Source organism: Equus caballus, chromosome 9 (assembly GCF_041296265.1).
Source record: "Equus caballus isolate H_3958 breed thoroughbred chromosome 9, TB-T2T, whole genome shotgun sequence".
In the NCBI taxonomy this organism is placed as follows: domain Eukaryota; kingdom Metazoa; phylum Chordata; class Mammalia; order Perissodactyla; family Equidae; genus Equus; species Equus caballus.
In genome coordinates, this window is record NC_091692.1 from 63,195,512 (window position 1) to 63,216,308 (window position 20,797).

Genomic DNA, 20,797 nt, shown 5'->3' on the forward strand with positions numbered 1-20,797 from the left:
GCTAAATTTGAATTTTAGATAAACAATGAATGTTTTTTTTAGTATGAGTACATCCTATGCAATATTTGGGACAAAAGTAATTGTTGCTTTCCAGAATTCGTATTTAGCCGGGCATCCTGAATTTTATTTGGTAACCCTACCCACACTTGCCCACTGCAAATTTCAAGCCTTTGCCAGGCTCAAGCTGTGGGAGATGAGAAGTATAAATCAGAGAAGAGCTTGGTGTTCTGATAATGGACTACACTGGATTTTGGATAACCTGAAAAAAATTGAGACTATTCATTAATAACCAAAAAGTACTTAGAAAAGTTAGAGAAATTGTCTGATATTTCATCCATGGGGCTGAAAAAAATTAGATGACAGTGAGAAACCTTCCAAGTACATCTTATTTAATCAGCTACTTGCTGATATACTAAGTTCAGCATTTAGGTGATTATTTCTATATAAACAGTATTTGTTGCGAAGTCAAGTTGTGAATTAAGATTGTATTTCTTATACAACTTTCTATTTTTTTTTGAGTTAATAATTCTCTAGTTAAAGCATTTTCCGTATTTAAAAGTCATCTGTGTTTCTCTCTCTGTGAATTGCGTGTTCATGTCCTCTGTTGGGTTGTTGAGATTTCTCCTATTAATTCAGAAAATTTTCTTCATATATTAAGGAAATTAACCTAAATGAATGCTCTCCTATGGGGAAATTGGAAATGGCAAGTAACAGAGGATAAGTGGATCTTTCCTGACATTTGTGTTGGGAAGCTTAGACTTTCACTGTGCCCTGTTGTTAATGTCTAGTCTTGCTCTTCCCAAACAAATTTTCTCAAATCAATAGTTTCTTAAATATTCCTTAATGCTTACATACTCAATTCTGGGTTAAAATGTTCCCAAGGAAGACATGTATGACTAAGACAGTCTAGCAGTATTTTTCTCCTTTAGACATGATCATTCATCTTTGGGATTTGTTTCCATGAAATCAACTCACATCAGGAAAATAGCTGCAAATATCACCTCGCAGAAATTATGAGAAATTTCTCTCGAGATACTATGACTATGTGATTAGAACATGGAACACAAAGATTAAAATTTCAAATTTGTTCCTTCCTCTGCTCATGGTTTATGATTCGAATCTGATAACAAATCTCATTATTCTTTTCAGTTTCTCATTAGAAAGTCAAGACCTTCCTCCTTAACTTGCTTACAAGATTTCATCTCTGAGGTGTCTCTGAAGTAATGGGAGCCGTAGGATAAGGTGAATGTTGCGCTTTAGACCACTGCCACTGCATACAAATTCCCACTGTAAATGGTTGCAAACCACTCAGCTAATTTTCGCGTATAATTCTTTTTGAAGAATCCCTTTGTTCTTGAGGGAGATAAAACATTCCAAAAACAAATACTTTAAAATATGAATTTGAAAACGATTTTAGAGAACAAGAGACAGAAAAATTGCATTTCAGATGAGCTGGCAGTAGAGACCCACATTTGTCAATAATTCCTCAGAAGAGCCCAGGATGTGCTCCATTTTCTTATTTTTATTTATAAATTCAATTTTAAGACTGCAATTAGGCATACTGATTCTCCTGTTTCACTGTCTAATTTATTTATTTCTCTAGAATGAATGACATGTAGGAAGGGCTGGCTTCCAGAATCCCTTGGCCCTGGGATAAAAAATCTTTGCATGTCTTGCAGATGCCAGCTCTGTTCAGTCTCAGAGATACCATCCTCGGCATATGTAATATCTCGCATTCCTGTTCTGTTTTTATCTCTCTATTCAATGGGAAACTAGCTTCTTGGGAACTCTTGTCTTTAAAATCGACAAATGTCTCCTTGCTTTGTCCCTCTGCAGCACATAAGTTCTTCTCTCAGGTTTTGTGCTTATGTGGTAGAGTGATGACAAAATCTCACCAGTGCACATATCAGTCAGTCAATCAAATGTAATATAGGATATACAAGGCAATGCAGAGGGAGAACATGAGTGTTTGCTGAGGGCTGGTCAGGTTCCCGGCACAATGTTGAGCGTCTTCATTTGTGCAGTTTTGTTGACCTCTTGAGACAGCTTCCTCAAGGTGGATGAGAAATCGGAATGTCAGAAAGTCAGAGGTACTTGCTGAAGGTCTCCAACTGGTGAGTGCCAGGGTTTCCCCACTGCTTCCTGCCTCCTACCCAGCACTCCAGCCATGCTGAACTGTAGGCAGTTCTTAAGCTGGTAGTCCTTACCCAAGTGTCTCTGGTTAGTTTGGGCCACAAAAATCATCATGATCTGAATAACCCTGATGCAGTGTTTCATAAAATTGATGGAAGTGATGTTGGGGAAACGCTAGAATCACAGGTAGACGCTGATAAGGAAGAGTCTTGCAGGGTTAAAGCCAGTTCATTAAAGAGGGGAAAATGGACATCATAGGATCTGCAAAAGAGAAACATTTGAAAATCACAGGTTAAGGGAGGCAGCCGAGAAAAATGAAGGACTCCAACATATTTGTCAAATGTGCTACTAGACAAGTTTTTTTTAAAAAGTAGGCTCCCAGACCCTAAATCAACACTTTGTTCTCTATTTGAAAAATTAGGGCAGACTTACGATTATTACCTAAATTTTGTTAAACATATATAATGATATAGATGATTTTTATATTTTTTCTTTTCACTTTCCAAGATCAAATTGTAAGCCATTTTTCCCATATCTTACATGAAATTTTTGTGTTGGGTTCCCTTTATGTCTTCCTCAGACATCAGCTGTCTGCGTGTGAGACTCCTGGACGCTGTCCTGCTGTTTCCTGCTTCTCAACCCTTGTCTGCAGTGTCCACCACCTGCAGGAACTTTCTCTGTTGTTTTACAGATAAACTCTTCTCTGCTGCTCTCCATCGTCTCCAATATCACCTCTTGCGTGAGAGTTTCCTCTGACCTTTACCGCCCGCTCAGCCAACATACGAATACAGGAAGAAACACACAACTTAGAAAAGGTAAGTTACAAAGGAAGCAATGAATTATTCGGTGGCAGGAGGCAGTTTTCCATGGTGGTTTAGAGCACAGACTCAGGCAGCAGATTTCTTGGATTGAAATCTGAGCACATATGAAGAACATTTCTACTATCGCAGAAAGTTCTATTGGACAGCTTTGGCACCTACTCATGAAAACAAAAGCAATGGATGAAAAAAATAACAGAACACCAAAAAAGGAATTCTGGGTTTGTTTTCTTTTTAAGTACTTGGTAGTACTGCTGGAATGACTATGGGAGCACGTTGGAGGGGTCCTTACCAGGGTGGGAGGCTGGACAGGGATATGATCTTTAAGCTAAGACTTGAGCAGGAATTAACTAGGAATGTGTGTTTAGGGGGAACGGGGGTGCTGTGCATTGGTTTGGAAAGACGGTGCCAGGGATACGGAACTATAGACATGGGGAACCTGAAGAGAGAGGGCTCAAGATGGATGCCTTTGGAAGAAGCACAACATACCCATCAACCTGTAATTCAGCAAACAAGTTCATGGTTGACACTGCGCCTGTATTGAAAAATAAAATAATATGACCTAAATGTGGATTAAGTGTCATAGAAAATAAACTCTTGTGGTTATACCAGGTCAAGATGATCAGAAGGGATGATGTGTCAGTAGATTTCCTATTAATTCTTTACTTTCAGTATTTGTTCATTTCACACATCACATGTCAAACGGTGGTAAGAATTCTATTAGGAAACTCATCAAGTGCCCCAAATAGACTGGAGATATTACATAATGAATGGAAGTTCATGATCTTTTTGTCTTCAGAAGATTTTTGTTCCAATTGAACTCACATCTTGTTAATGGACATAGTAATTATGAGTATCAGATTTTGGTTTCCAGTGCGGTGTGTCCAAAACATGGCATTTCAGAAGCCCTTATGGTGCTTATTAAAAATCCCTATTCCCTCTTTCTCTGCCACCAACGAGCTGGGTGGAGGAAGAGGCTCAGGCGCATTCAAAATTTGGCTCCACTTGTAACCCACCACAATGGCGTTGCTGCTGGAGATGTAATGGGTGCTAATACTGCTTCACTGGAGGTGCTGAAGCACATGGAATTTGCAAAGCTGCCAATGCCTTGGCACCAAGCCCATCTTTGTGAGCTTGCACCAACCATGATGAGTCTGTGCACGTCAAGTTGGTGGAGGCCCTTTGGGCTGAACAACAAATCAACCTAATTAAGGTTCAAGACAATAGGAAACTAGGGGGATGGGCAGGACTTTGTAAAATTGACAGAGAGAGGAAACCATGTAGAGTGGTGGTTGGTGGCAGTTGTGTGGTAGTAGAGAACAAAGGTAACAAAGAATCTCAAGGATGTCATCAAAGAATACTTCAAATGCAAAGAATGAAGAAATAAAAACTTAGCTCTTGTTAAAAAAAAAAATGCATATCCGTAAGCCCACCATGAACCTACTCAATCAGAATTTTTGTGGTGGGATCTGCAGGGCTGACAAACTCCCTGGGAGATTCTACGGCCCACCAAAGTTTGAGAACTTGCACTCTCTGGCAGTCGTTCTAAAGTCTTAATGGCACCCTGGAGCTGAGCTGGCTACATAAGAACTGCCTAGAGTTTTGTTTTTGTTTTTAATTATTAACTTTATACTCTATTTGGATTTCACCAGTTTTTCCACCAAGATAATTTTCCTGTCCCAGGATCCTGTCCAAGATGCCACGTTACATTTAGTCAACGTGTTTGAGTCTCCTCTGGTCTGTGACAGTTTCTTAAAGTTTCCTTGCTTTTTCATGACCTTGAAAACTTTGAAGAGTCTTGGCCAGGTATCTTGTAGAATGTCCCTCAATTTGGGTTTGCCTGCTGTTTTTGTCATGGTATACTGGGGTTACGGGTTGTGGGGGAAGAATACCACAGAGGTGAAGTATCGTTCTCATCACACCGTATCAAAAATACATCCTCTCAACAAGACGTATCAGTGTTGATGCTACCTGATCCCCCGGGCTAAGGTAGTGTTTGCCAGGTTTCTCCCTGTAAGTCACTCCCTCACCCCAGCACTGTGGTGTTTGGAGTCACAAAGCACAACCCATAGTCAAGGAAAGGTATTAAGTTTCACTTCCTAGAGTGTGGAGTATCTACATAAATTGTTTGGAATTCTTACAATTCTTTTGTAGGGAGATGTCTCTTCTTCCCTATTCATTTATTTAAACATTTATGTATACCAATATGAACTCATGGCTATTTATTTTAGACTCTGGGTTATAACCCAATACTGTTATTTATTTTAGTGCTCAAGTTTCCAGCTTTGGCCTTTGGAGCTTTTTTCAGATTGGCTCCTGTGTCCCTTTGACATGCCCCCATCCTTTTGTTTTTTTGAGCACTTCATTACTTTTGGCACTAGAAGATGCTCCAAGCTCATCTTGTATATTCCTTATCTCAGCCCTGGAATCAGCCATTTCTCCCAGTAGACTTCTTTTTTAAAACATAAATTCCTGCCTCCCAAACCTCAGAGACTCAAATCCAGTTGGTTTAGGGAGGGAGTCCAAGAATATCTTTTGTTTTTTTTTAATTAAATGAAATAGAATATGCTCATTGTAAAAATAAATTCAAACAATGCAAAGGGGATATATATAGTAAAAGTGGGAGTTTCAGTCTTCCCGCCCAAAGGCAGCCTATTGCCGGTTTCTTATAAACCCTTTCAGAAATAATCTACACACATTTATGACTACGTATATATGTGCATATGTGTATATCACCCATATTTACAGAAATGACAGTACACTACAACACTCTATTGCATCTTGCTGTTTTCACTTACCACATCTTGGCGATTGTTACATGATCACAGATTGACATCATCTTTTTCTATTGTGGCAGAGAGCTTCAGCGGATGGTCATGGCATGCTTATTTAACCCACTATTTATTGACAAATATTTAGATTATCTCTGGGTTTTGCCATTATAAGCAATGCTGCTATGAACTTCCTGTATACACATTTTCATAGATGTGTTAAGACATCACTATGCTGAACTAATACCAGTGAAATCACTGGACCAAAAGACATATGCCTATAATATTTTCATAGATATTGACAAACTGCCATCCAAAAAGGTTATGGCAACATATATTCCCACCAACAATGAATAAGAATGTCTTTTCTCCACATTATTGACAATGAAGTGTATTGTTAAGCTTTTTCATTCTTGCCAGTCTGATAGGTGAAAAATGATACCTCAATGTTCAAATGTTCATGACTTTAATTATGAGTGGTATGAATTGTATTGTCATATGTTAATAAGTATCCAGAATTTTTGTATGTGTATAAACTCCCTATGCATACTTTTTGTCTTTTTTTTTCTATTAGGTTATCAGTATTTTTCTTATTGATTTGTAAGAGCTCTTTATACATTAAGGGAACAAATACATCCTTACTTTCTGTGTTGTACATATTTTCTCAGAATACATACATTTTTTTAAAGTTTCCCGGTGATTCTGATGAAAGCCAGGTTGGGAACCATTATAGGTACTGTATATTAATCAGGGTTAATATGTTCTATGTGTGGGAAACCTCCAGTCATAAGTAAATGCAACCGCTGCCTAACACGTATCGTCTCAGGGTAACAAAAATATCTGTCTGAAATTGTCTCAGTTACTGGGAGTGGAGAGTCCCAACATTAAACCTACGCTTTGAGAGGTAAAGCAGAGGTTACCAGGGAGATCAGTAGCATACTGACGCATTATTGTGCAACAGCAAGACCACCCCTCCCCTGCATGTCCCTGGGACTGGACACAGTTCAGACTAGGATAAGAGGGGGAGACTTTTTTAGCATAATACCAGAGGACATAACCATGGCATTGTTAATCAGGCAAGATGAAAGTTCTGATTATCTTGTATGTGGCACATCTTGAGGGCAGACAAAGTGGAAGTCCTGCTTCTCCCTTTTTCTATCTCCCACTCCTCAGGTCCTGAAGCTTAGTAATATAATACCAAGGTGGAAATGAACAACACACAGCCCAGCAGAAGAAAGGAACCTAAAGAGGACCCCTGTGGGGAAGGCGGTCAAGACAGGCTATCCAGGAGAAAAGGCTCTTCCTCCAAAAGGAGGGAGCAGCCACCTGGGTGCCTGAGGGTCATAATGAGGCCCCTCTTTAATGAGAGAACCCCAAGATGGGCAAGCTGGTGGGAGGGGGCAGAAGAGCCACTCCAAACTCCCAGCCCCTTTGTGGTCTCTAGAACGGATTGGGATGTTCTGCTGAACAAGAAATGAAAGGGCTGTTTTATACATAACTTTGAACCATGTCTGGCTAACTACATCTGTACTGCCCCCTCCTTCCAAGATATTTTCGTAGAGGGAGGCTGTGTGTTGAGGGCTGCATTCCGGGATTGGACCCAAGCTGAGGAATTAGGGGTGCCTTAGATGAAAAGCACAGACCAGTGGTTCTCAAAGTGTGGTCCTAGGACCAGCACCATCAGCATCACTTGGGAACCTGTTAGAAATGCAAATTCTGGGCGCCCCACCCCAGACCTGAATCAGAAACTCTGGGGATGGGGCTAACAGGCTCTGTTTTAATAAACCCTGCAGGTGATTCTAAAGCGCGAGTCTGAGAACCGCCACTATTGACAGGAGCCACTGACATCCGCCTTGGCATCCAAGTTAGCAGAATGGAGCCTCTAAGCAAAAAGAAGGCACCAGGGGCAGTAGGACACTCAGGATATTCTCCGGGGTACAGGCACACGGTGTGCAGCTGCCATCTGAACCCTGAAACTTCTGGGTAAGTCTTCGCTGGGAATAAATGTTTTCCCCAGAGAGCTGGCACCAGAGTGCTCTGTGTGCTTCCCAGATGGGTTTCTGAACAAGAACCTCCTACAGGAGTTTCCAGGGGAGACCCTGGGGAACCGGGCTTGTCTACAGGCAAGGAATTCTGAAAGACCTGCCCCCCTCGCAGAGGTGGGATTTGTAAGGAGAGCAGCGTTGCAGGAGGGCTGGGGAGGCTGGTCCTTCTTGTTTCAGCAGAGGCAGAGCAAGGTCTGCGGGAGCTTCCCCATGCCACTTTGCTTCTCCGGTTCAGAGCTGAGCTAACTGGGAGTTATTTACCCAATCCAAAACCAGTTCGCCTTGCCAAAGCTGAAGAACGAGAATACCTATATCTATATCTATATATCTCTATCTCTATCTCTATCTCTATATCTATATCCATATCCATATCTATATCTATATATCTCTATCTCTATCTCTATCTCTATCTATATATCTATATCTATATCAATATCTATATCTCTATCTCTATCTCTATCTCTATCTCTATATCTATATCTATATCTATATATCTATATCTATATCTATATATCTATATATCTATATATCTATATCTATATATCTATATCTATATCTATATATCTATATATCTATATATCTATATCTATATCTATATATCTATATCTATATATCTATATCTATATCTATATATCTATATCTATATATCTATATCTATATCTATATCTATATATCTATATATCTATATCTATATCTATATATCTATATCTATATCTATATCTATATATCTATATCTATATCTATATATCTATATCTATATCTATATATCTATATCTATATCTATATATCTATATCTATATCTGTATCTATATATCTATATCTATAATCTATATCTATATCTATATATCTATATCTCTATCTCTATCTCTATCTCTATATCTATATCTATATATCTATATATCTATATCTATATCTATATATCTATATCTATATCTATATCTATATCAATAGCTTGATAGATTTTTCAGGGCTCCAAAATAATTCTGGGCCTGGATCATTACTTCAGCTCTCTCTGTCGGCAACCTTAGTGAGGACCATCTTATGAGCTATCGCCAATTCACATTTTTCTGCAAATATTTTCCTGTAAAATATTTAAGGCTACATCTGACTTTGGGTCTTTGGAAGAGACTGTTTCCTCTAAATGTCTAATGCACCCTCTAGGGTTTTGGCCACAGCGCTGCCAATGGGAAAGCTACTGACGGGCAGCTCTGCATGCAGGATGCTGGCAGCTCGTCAGCCCCACCCAACAGAACTTTGTGTCACCTGGAAAAAACGCAGCAGACCTAAAAATTTTCAGAATTATTTTTTAATGACATTCCTCTGTTTTTCTTCCTTTGCTAGAAGTCAAATTCAAAAACTCCAAATACCAAATAGATTGTTTAAAAAAATGTTTAGTTTAAGGGCTGGCCCCGTGGCCGAGTGGTTAGGTTCGTGTGCTCCGCTTTGGCAGCCCAGGGTTTCACCAGTTCAGATCCTGGGCGCAGACAGGGCACCGCTCATCAGGCCATGCTGAGGTGGCGGCCCACATGCCACAACTAGAAGGATCTACAACTAGAATATACATCTATGTGCTGGGGGACCTTGGGGAGAAGAAGGAAAAAAGAAAACAAGAGGTTGGCAACAGATGTTAGCTCAGGTGCCAGTCTTTAAAAAAAGTGTTTAGTTTAAAAAGCCATCTGAGTCCCAGCCTGAGGTCAGGGGACAAAAAGGGGCTGCATGGGCCCCTCCAAAGAAGGCTCTGTCCCATCAGGGATGTTGGCGAAACCCTGAGGCCTTCTAGCAAGGGGAGACAGAGGCTGGCTGTGCAGCAAGCCAGACCCCGTGCAGTGCTTCCAAGAACAGACTCCACAGTCCTTCTGCAAGACCAGACAAGTTTCTCTCAATTCCCTGCTCCAGGCTGAGGGAAGCTGAATCTGAGGACTGGGACCCTGGCGTTTACACTGGCAGAAGCTGGGCTTCTTAAGTGTCAAGTTTCCCAGAGTGATCCGACTTATTGACATTACACTTCAGGATGCAAACTGAGAGCTCCAAAAAGCTGTGTTTACTTTTTTAGGGTTTCAGCAGCTTTTACACACACACACACACACACACACATATACACACACTCACTCCAGATTGTCTTTGTGCAAAGAGAGCGTTGTGTTTATATATTATTTTAACAAGTCTTCCTGGTCTCTTCACTGTGCATTTCTAACAGCTGTTCTGGAGGTCAAAAAAAGCCGACCTCTGGACAGCCTCCAGTAGTACCGACTCTTAACCTGAGGGCTACGAAGCCCCTGAAATGACATGCCAAATCGTGTGTATGAGCATTTCTTCTCCTGGGACTCAAGAGGACTTAGCTTTCATCAGAGGGTCAAAGGGGCCTGTAGGTGTTTAAGAACCTCAACAAGTTGTTCAAATTTAAATGCCAGGGCAGTGATTAATTTCTGTTGCCTGCAAGTAAATATTCCTGGACAACCGTGGTCACGGCTGTTCACCAAAGCCTCCCCACCCAACACAACACAACACAACACACGTACATGTACAGGTACCAAACCAGACTCATGGCCATATTTTTGTTTTCTGAGAAAAAAGAATCTTTTCAATATAGAATAGTGTTCTTATGTCCCAACCATCATCCTAAATTCAGTTGTTAATATTTGTCCTTTCAGGCTTTAAATTTTGTTTTTGTTTTAGTTAAAAGAGAAAAAACTTTACAGATAAAATTTTAAGTCCTCTTGGCTCCTGGTCTAATTCTTCTTTCCAGAAGTAACTACAATGACTAATTTAACACGTGTCCCCTGAGCCCATTGTTTAAAGCTTGTACATAAATGTAGCCCAGAACAATATACATTATTGGTGGTATATCTTTAAATGGTATCATTCTGAATGCATCATTCTGCAACTTGTTTTCTTCACTCACAATTATATTTTTAAAACCACACTGATATACAAAAATCTAGTTCATGCTTTTACATTTACCATTTTGTATTTTAACAGTTAAATGCACCACATTTTATTTATTCCTCATTGATGGATGCTCAGGTTGTTTTTGATTTCCTGATCTGACAAACGGTGCAGCAATGCATCTCCTTGAGCGAGTCTCCTGAGGGTGTCTTCCTAGGGTGGGGACCTAGAAGTGGAACTGCTGGGCCATAGGGTATGTGCAGCTTCATATGTAACAAACACTGCCAAATGGGTTTGCAAAGTGGACTGTTTCAATTTTCACTCCTCCAGCAGCATCTGAGATTGCAGGACTATTTCCCACTGGGGTTCAGATGGGAATGTACCTGATCTGAGACTTCCTGCCTCCCTCTACGTTTCTGAGTTTAGACGGCTCCTTCTCTAGGCACAGAGATAAGAGCCCTCCAAACAAACGCTTTTGGAGGGATCTTTCCCAAACTGTTGTTGACTCATGAGGCACTGGTAATCGCTGTGACCTACACCGGGGGGCTGTGCCCTAGCCCAACTGTCAAAACTCTTAGCTTTACTTCTCCTGACTTGATAAAACAAATGGAAACTCTTCGTCTGCTCATACCTGTGTCCTAAACCGACCCCACCCAGAGCCCTGATATCAACCAGGGAGGGACCAAGTATCACCTTGGTTTGACCTTAGGTTGCCTAAGGTCAATACTGCTGCTTGGTTTGGCCTGTCCATTCATTACACAAGTATTATTGAGCACCTGGGGGAGCGGTACAGAGATAAACAAGACAACACTCTACAGTAGTTGCCATCTGTCCAGCGTGTACACTAGCAGCTTAGGTCCTTATCTCAACTGGTCCTTCCAACAAACCTATGAAGTATTATTAACCCATTTTATAGGGCAGGAAACTGAGGCATTGAGTCCAGGATGACCTCACTTGCCCAGGCGAAGCTAGGGTTCCAACCCACATCTCTGTCTCCAGATGCAATGTCTAAATAAAGTGGTAGGAGGAGCTCTCTGGAGCTGTAGTGAGAGGTCACTTTGGTTAAGAGGATCAGAGGAGAATATAGAAAGGAAGTGACATTTGGTCTGGGCCTAGAAGGCTGTTGTGTATTTTAATGGGAAGTGATGGTGGGAAAGGTAGAGGATGCACAAAAGCACGAGATGGGAAAGAGCAGAATATGTAGAAGAAATTGTAGGAGTAGAATGGGACATAAACCAGGAAAACAAGTTGGGACCTGATCACAGAGGGCCTGGAATGACAGGCAAGGGCTTTTTAACCTAATTCAGCGGAGAGAATGAGTCATCAGAAGCTTTTGAGCTGTGGAGCTGGAAGCAATAAAGAGAATGGAACTGTGGGGAAGAGCAGGGAAGCTGGGAGCCCAGCTAGGAGGTGAAGGAGACATCGAGGACTAGCATCTCAACATACATTCTAACCTGTACCACTAAGACTGGAAAGCTGGGACCTATAATTCACACACTTCTTTGTAGCTGGACTTCTGGACAAGGATCCATTTTGCTGACATGGATGATACAGAGGCAACACGTGCCAGGGTCACTTGCTTCCTGATTCGAGGACTTCTGTAGCGACAGGAATTGCTTTCCAATTTTTGACAGAGGTAATAGGATTCCAAGAGTTGGATGTTGTTCCTGGAAGCTCTGTTTCAAATGTCTTTTCCAGCCTTTTCAACAATTTGTTAGCCACCTAAACCTGAGTTGTGCTCAAACTAGCTTGAGTGGCTTCTGTTTCTGCAAATGAACCCTAAATGAAGTGGCAATAGAAGGAGTAAGGATTTCAACTTGGGTGGAGGCAACATGGCTGGAAAGAAGGGGGAGTGGGTATGCACATTTCAGAGGTAGAAATGCGCAGGATGAGGTAGATCTTGGGATGTGGGGTGGAGGAAATTGTCAAAGTTGATGCTGAGGGCTTACACAGCAACGATGTGGGGAGTGATGGGTCCTTAATGAGCACAAATAGTGGATTTTGAGAAGGTGACTTTAATCTGGAAGTCTGGTGAAGACCTAAATTTTGGGAGGTGAATAAAAGAGTCAGTTATGATGCAATTACCTGTTTAGAAGCTTCTTTCCACTGGAAGATGGAGCTCCATGTGGTCAGTGTCCTTGCTGGCTTATTCATCATCGTAAACTCTAGGCCTGGTTCAGTGCTTGGCATATTGTGGAAACTCAAGAAGGATTTGCTGAGTAACAAAGCAAAGGGTCTAAGGTGCAAGAAGAGTTAGGAAAGAAAAACATTTTTAGAGCAAGAGGGTAGGAAATAATGTAAGAGGGATAAAAGAGGTTTAGAAGTAAGAAAAAGACTACCAGATGTGACAACAGGTGATGGATAAAACATTTTAAAAGCTTTTCTAAAAATAAGCTTCTAAAAAAAACTGAAGTAAAATGTACTGAAAGCATATATCATAAATGTAAAGCTAAACGAATTATCACAGATTGTGACCACCTTCCAGATCAAAACCCAGAATCTTCGCAGTGTATCCAAAGCCACTATCCTGACTTCAAGCATCATAGATTAGTTTTGCCCATTTTGAGCTTTATATACAGTCATACACTGTATATTCGGTTGTGTCTGTGTTCTTTTTCTCAAAATTATGTTTGTGAAATTCATTCATGTTGTATGTAGCAGCAGTTTGTTCATTTTCATTGCTGTATAGTATTCTGTAGTACCGGTGTACTAAAATTTATTTATCTGCTCTACTGTTGATGGACGTTTAACTTGCTGCCTGATTTTGACTATTAATAAAACAGCTATCAACATTCTTCCATAAATCTTTTGGTATACTTACATACACGTTTATACTGAGTGCATATCTACACGTGAAATAGCTGGAATAGAGGGTATGAATAGAATCAACTTTAGGAAACATCATCGAACAGTTTTCCAAAGTGGTTGAATTAATTTATACTCTATCCAACAATTGTACTTTACAAGTGTTCTGAATTTCTCCAGAAAATTAGAGCTCTTTGTGTTCTATTTGAGAAATCTTATGCAACTTCAAAGTCAAGAAGATAGTCTCCTATTTTGTCTTTTAGCAGATTTATTGTTTTATCTTTCACATTTAGATCTATAATGTACTTGGAGTTGATGTTTATATATGTCGTGAGGTATGGTGTCAGGATTAGTGTTTATTCCATTTGGACATCCAATTGACCCAGCACCTTTTATTTGAAAAGACTGTCCTTTCTCCATTGTTCTGTGGAACCATCTCTGTGAGCCAGATTGTGGACTGTCCTAAAATTTTGACCCTGCCATTCACCCAGATCCTAACTTTTCCCTCTTAACATTTTATATTCTCTGTTCCAAGAAGTAGATATTAGTGATCAGTCATCTATCCAATTTGCAATCAATACTGAGATTCATAACGAACGCTGAGCTGGATCATTCCACTGGGAACCATGTTTCCTAGAATTCCTTTCTCTGTATGATTCTGGGTTGAGTTGGCCAAAAGTGAAGTTGTGTAAGACTTCAGAAGCAGAAATGAAGCAGGCACCATTACATTCTAAAGGTCGTCATTGGTAAGAGGTGGCAAGAGATAGACACAGAAGTGTCAGCATGTTTAGCTTGCCCTCGTTCTTTCCCACTCTGCGTCCAGTTCTCCTTCCTGTCTCCCTGCTCTGCCAACAACAGCAACCCTGGGCCTGCCAGCAGCTGCTGTGCTGTGAATGCACAGAGGCAGTCCCTATGTGAAGAGCCAACAATCCTCAGAGACTTCTCCCCCAGCCCCCCTCCCAATCACACTCCAGAAGCTGGACCAGCCTGGGTTCCAGATTTCCCTGAAAGCCAGGGCTGCTTAGTAACTTTTCTCTGATTCTTCAGCTCCCCTTTCTAGACCTTTACTTCCTGAGCTTCTCCCAAAATTGTGTAAGGTCCATTTCCTATAATAAATTCCTTATCCCATAACTCATAGCGGTTGAGCCCCAACCGATACACACATGCTGAAATAATCAACACAGTGGAATAGCGGCAAGACCTAAAACTGCACCATGGTAAAATTTGCAACAGATGGAAAGTCGACTGAAGAAGTGCGCAGTGGTATTCTGGGCTCATGACACTGGCAACATGATCACAAGTTGATTTTGAATTTAAGACCTTGAAGCTGACTAATGTACCTCTTTCCCTGTCCACCCCATTCCTAGCTTCCTGGGACTGTTCCCTTTCTAAACGTCTGTGTCTATCTTTCCCTCCAGACTGCAAACTCATTTAGGGGCTTGTCTGAAGCATCTTTGCATTCCTCTTTGCCCAGGGCCACAGGAATGCGAGGAGGGCGTGGCTGGAAGGAGTGGTCAGCTCTGGCTGGAGAGCTCACACAAGCCTCCACGGGGTGCTGGCGCCTGGCTCAGGCCTAAATGTCCGAGCCTCAGTGGGCAGGAAGAGAGGGAACGCGGAAGCATAGGACACATTTTTCTGTGGATCACATGCGAGGCACTGTGCTGAGGACTTTCCGCGTTAACTTATGCATTCTCGCGGCACTTCCACAAAGCAAGTGCTATCACATCCTCATTTCATAGATGGGAAACTGAGACCCAGAGTAACTAGGAAACTAAACCTTCACCACGTTTCTCTACTAATTAGTATCCAGACAAAAACTAGGGATGGAAGTTGATTCGTCTTAGAATTCAGGAAAAGCCTTTCCTCAGGAGTAGTAATTTTAAATCTTTGGTGGGGTCCTTGAATCTGCAGGGGAGGCCTGGAAAATGGGAGGAATTTGTGTGTGTGTTGGGGTGGTTGGTTTTTGTGTTCTTTTTTTTTTCTCCTGAGCGATAGAAAAGAAGCAAGAAGCTAGAAGGACAGAAGATGGAGAGGAGGTTATGTAACCTGGCCTGGCGGCAGACACGTCTGAGGGATGCTTTGAGAACGTGACCGAGGAGGCTAGGGTTTATTTTTAACTTGTCTGATTTTCTGTGATACAAATTCCTCCATCTTCCTGAATTTTTAGTAAAAATAAAGTCTGCTGTGCACACAAAGATGTGTCAGTGTGAACTTACAAAAAATAAGGGAATGCCTGAGTCTCATGTTTAGGTTATACAAAACAGCAAGATGAGCCCTAAGCTGAACTCATTCACAGAAGCAGAAGGTCAGAACAAGAGACAGCCCAGAACTTAGGTCTCCCAGGAGCTGGCAGAAGCCTTAGAGAAGGCAGGGGGCTTTGGAATGGGGTATTTGAGACAATCTTCTCTGGATTATAAGGGGCAAGAGGCTCCAGTTGACACTTCCATTACTTAAGAACTGCGCAAGTGTCCTGAGCCCGGAGGCAGGAGGTGTGAGCTAAATTTGGGGAAGGGCCAGTAGGAGCTGTGGCTGGAGGGTAGGGCCGGAGCAGACTGCTATAGGGGGTTGAGATGGATAAGTTACAGCCCTGTTATTGTGGAACTCAATGTCTGTTTAGGGACTCAAAACGTACAGATAAAAGCAGGGGTGAGTAACACAAGACAGTATCCAATTCAGTGGATGGCGGATCCCTTTCAAAGTCTATTCACCATTTAGTTATTTTGAATGACCTTTGGTAGTGGAGCTTCTGAAAATAGGCAAAAGGATATTTAAAACCACTAGCCTTAATGTGTGTCTACAGCATGGACAAATGCACAGTCACCGACCATCTTCTCCCACGTTCCCCCTAAATCCCACCCTAGGAGCTGCTCCCTCTGCCTTCCTGAAGCTTGATCAAAATTAGTAAGGAATAAGGAAATTCAGGACCTTTGGAACAGGAACTTCATTATTCCAAAATATCTACCTTTGGGAATTTTCTAGAACTAGATCTTAACCAATCTTTCAGTGTTAATGGTCTCTTATGAATGCTCAAGTCAACAAATGTTTATAGCGCATAGACACTGTCAGGCACTGGGGTTGCAGGGGGAGCCAAGAGCCAGACCCGCCCTTGACGGGCAGTGACTTACAAGAACCCAGGCAGCCTTGTAAGTATGTAGCGACTTGGCCAAATAGTCTTGGAGAAACATTCAACATTTGAGCTTCATAATGCGCTTTCCTCCACTTAACCCTCTTTCCTTTCGTGTCTTTCCTCGCCAAAAAGATTTTTGTTAAATATTAAAATATCAGGATGTTCTTTCTTTTAAAGGATTTTTCAACAGAGCTTTATGTTTCTCAAAAGAAAAGAGATGTACAAATCCAGTAACTAGGTGGGACAGAATGATGGGCTCTACAATGCTGACAGCATGCCTGAAGTTGAGTGACATTAAATTTATTTTTCAGGCTTAATTAAGCCTGAAGCCGATGAATACCGCCATTCCTAAACCACCATTTACTACAGAAGAGGAATGCAAATGACTTGAAATAATGAAGAAGAACTGCAAAACGGCATCTTAGGATTTTGTCAGAAACACTGAATCCTCCGAAGACACTCAATAGCAAAATTACCCCAAAGAGCTAATGGCCATCCGTCGACTGTGGCAGAGTGGCTGATGGGGTCCCTGCTCCTGAAGGCTGCTTTTGGAAATGAGGGCGGGCTCCAGCCCTCCCAGGTGAAGCACTCTGCTGTGCATTGTGCTTGGGAACAACTCCATGCAGGGACCTCCCACTGGGCCGCTCAGCTTCTTAAGATCCTAGAACAATAACACTTACACTTAAAAGCAAAATCTTTTTTTCTAGTATGTTGTTGATAATTTCTACAAACTTGGGGATCCTTTATGTGTTCGAGGACATTAAATGATATTCTATTTCATGTATTTGTGACTTGATTTTTTATTTTAAAAGTTTTTATGGTTGTAACATGCATACAGTAAAGTGTACGAACATTAAAAAAAAAAAATTGTCTCTCTTTCCAGGCTCATGCAAGTGTCATTGCCTTTCTCAAGATTTCTGAAAATTCCCAAGGGCCTCATGGCCTCGAGCATCTGCTTCTGTAACACATCTGTGTCTGTAACACAGGGTAAACTCAGGGATTGGCTTGCTGCCCTCAAGTGTGTTTCCTGCTTAGACTTGATCAACCCAGACCTGAATCTCTGCCCCTTTCCATAGTTGACATTAAAAGCCTCTCACACAAGTTATTGTGTGTGTGTGTGTGTGTGTGTGTGTGTGTGGTAGTTTGATAAAATAGAGGGGTCTTATACTTCAGCACACAACATCAAATATAACATTAGTGAGACCTATTCTTACAAGTCTCTCAGCACCCTGCATGTTGCCAGGCTCATGTTCCCTCTCTTCTCTTCTCACTTCCCTTCTTTCCTTCCTCTGTCCTTCTGACCTATGGTTCAGATCTTCCCATTTGCTTATGTGGAACGATCTAGCTCTCCTCAGCCCCTGCCCCTACGTTCAGCTCTAGGCCTCCCTTCACAGAGCTAAAGACGTGGTTTATGTAGCCGGATTACGTTTGTAGACAAAGGCCATGTTCCTCCCACGGAGCAGTGTGGTAGTTTTGAAACATGTCCACAGATTCCCTGATACGTCTGCTTTCAAATGCAGTGCGGGCTGAACTTGATGACTCACCTCCAACAAATAAAGTATGGCAGAAGTGACATGTGACTTCCCAGGGGAGCACATAAAAGGCGCTATGACTTCCTCCTCTCGCTCAGATTACTCTCCTGGGGAAAGCCAGTTGCCATGTCACAAGGATGCTCAAGCAGGTGTGGAAACCCAGAGAAACTTCTCTCTTCTCTGTCTCCATTGCCAACACTTCCCACCTACACAGCTCTGGGTCAGAGTGTAAAGTGTGCCTGGGGGAGGGGATGTGCTGGGTCACAGCAGAGGAGACAGACCAGCAACACGGAGGCAATCAAGTGCAGTGAAGAGGGGCACAGGCTCTGGAGTCACGAAAACCTGAGTTTGAGTCCAGCTCCACTTCTTGCCACCAGCTCCTCTAAGCTTCTGAAGCTTCAGTTTGCTCAGCTGTAAAATGGGGCTTTATCTCCTTCTGAGAGAAGTGGGTTGAGGCACAGATAGGCTTGGTGCTAGGCCTGGCCCCATGGAAGTACTTACTTGGTGGCAGTAATGATGATGAGTATTGGCTGAGTACCTACTATGTGTCAGGCTCTGTGATAGCTGTATCACATACATTATCACATCATTTTAATAATCACACAGCAACTCAATACGGTTGATAAGTTGTAGTGGTTACATAGCGTCTCCCTAAAAGATACATTCAAATCACAATTCCAAGTATCTGTGAATGTGACCTTATTTGGAAATAAGGTCTTTGCAGATGTAATTAAGTTAAGGATGTCGGGATGAGAGATCCTGGACTTAGAGTAGGTCGTATGTTCAATGACTGGTGTCCTTAGAAAAGAAAGGAGAAGAAGACTTGAGACGTAGAGGGGAGAGACGGGGGAGAAGGCCATGTGAAGATGGAAGCAGAGAGTGGAGTTCTGTTGCCACAAATCAACGAAGACCAGAACTGGAGGAATTCTCCCCTAGAGCCTTTGGAGGGAGCACGGCCTTGCTGACACCTCAGTTCTGTACTTCTAGCCTCTAGAATTATGAGGAGAATAAATTTCTATTGTTCTAGGCTACCAAGTCAGTGGTCATTTGTTAGAGAAGGCCTAGAAAACGAATACATGTGTTTTTATCCCCACTTTCCAGATAAGGAAACGTAAGTGAATTAACTTGCTTGGGGTCTGTTTTCATACAAACAACCGATTTCTGCCAGATAAACATAAAGCTACTGGGTGCCCATAAGAGAAATGATCAGGAACCAAAACAGGAAAATTAGGACAAATGTGTAGCTCCAGGTCTCCAGCGGAGAAAAGGAAAATGAGTCCACATCACTTCACTTAATGTGCAACTTCGCACAAATACCAAGCTCATTTAACTAGGTCAGGAGACACCCTCTTGGAAGGAAAAAGTTAGCAAAATAGAACTCAGGGTAACATGTAAAACAGCTTAGCCCAACTCTGGAAGAGACCAGACCAGCCAGAACCAGCCAGAACCAGCCAGAACTCACCCCAAAGGCCAATGATTTAGACTCTTCAGAGACTGAGCAGATTAAATTAGCAGAGCAATTGGAGGCAGGAAGCAGGCTAAGTCTCTTCAAATCTAGGAGTCAAAGGGAACTTTCAGAACGATTTGGTTTGTAGGAAGGAACTGAGTCTTGCACTTTCATTTCTCTTTGTTTGGTTTCTTTTCAAGATGCTGAAATGGCAAGTCTGAAGAGCAATAAATAATCAGATTTCTTCTGAAATGCAAACGGCAGGGAACCATTAATTTCTAAGGTCTACCCATTTCCCCAGGAGCCAAGGAGCCGTGCCTGGTCTCGAGGGTTTAATCCACTGCCACACGGGGGAAAGGCTTCTGGCCTATGCCATCATCACCCCATGAGGCTTCTCTTGCCATTCTTTTAAAAAAAATTTGCGTTTTCCATAGTTGCCAAAATAACAAATGTTCAATGTACAAAACTTGGAAAATTTGAAAAGACACGAAGAAAATAAAGGGAAAAAATAAACTTATAATCCCACCTCCAACATATTGAAATAGTTTCTTCTGGTATTTGAGATATAGCTATAGATGTAAATACATAATTCAAAACCAAACTGACTGTAGCTGCTCCTGTGTGTCCATGGGAGGGGTGGGGCCAGGGCATAATTCATATTTGTGGGAAAAAAATAAAATAGCTAACATTTAATAGTATTTGCTTTGTGTCAGATGTTATTGTAAGCACCTCATACATATTAACGCGAAGAAACTTTTGCCTTCCACCAAGACCAAAGATATTCTTCGGTACTGAACTCATTTAATTCTCAGAAACCCTATTAAACGTTAGTGCCATCCCCATTTTGTAGATAAAGGAAACTGAGGCACATGAAGAGCCGTGCCCCAAATTACACAGCTGGTAAGTGGCGGAGTCCGGATTTGCTCCAGACCACTCGGGGAGCAAGTGCTGGGCTGTGTCAGCATCTTTCACTACTCCTTCCTAGAGCCTGGCAGAGGCCGGAGGGACTCACGGTTCAGTTTCCCCTTGTTGGTCTCTTCCATCTCAGACTGACGTCTGTCAGAGTCATCGAGGAGTCTTGGTTTGTAATCTTGGGGTGGAGAGCACGACATAAAGATGGGGAGGGGGAAACTGAAGTAAGGAAAGCCAAGAGAGAGGGCCCTTGAGATGCTCACAGCAGGAAAGGTAGGCACTCAGTGCTCTGAATTTAAGGAAAAGTCTGCCACACACGCA

At 41.9% G+C, this 20,797-nt stretch overlaps 2 long non-coding RNA genes across 3 annotated transcripts; one reads left to right on the top strand and one right to left on the bottom strand.

The window, feature by feature from the left end:
* Positions 1–1,501: 1,501 nt before the first annotated feature.
* On the bottom strand, positions 1,502–19,705 carry LOC106781024 (uncharacterized). Of its 2 annotated transcripts, none has more exons than XR_011421669.1 (5): positions 19,580–19,705; positions 12,739–12,889; positions 3,441–3,486; positions 2,674–2,902; positions 1,502–2,394 (listed from the first exon to the last, which is right to left on the bottom strand). It is a non-coding gene; the product is annotated as an uncharacterized lncRNA (long non-coding RNA). The 2 variants fall into 2 exon arrangements; XR_002810417.2 differs by having other exon boundaries at positions 1,503–2,394; positions 12,739–12,868; positions 19,580–19,695.
* LOC138915613 (uncharacterized) lies at positions 2,825–13,457 on the top strand. Its single transcript, XR_011421670.1, has 3 exons — positions 2,825–2,948; positions 7,516–7,705; positions 8,929–13,457. It is a non-coding gene; the product is annotated as an uncharacterized lncRNA (long non-coding RNA).
* Positions 19,706–20,797: the final 1,092 nt, after the last annotated feature.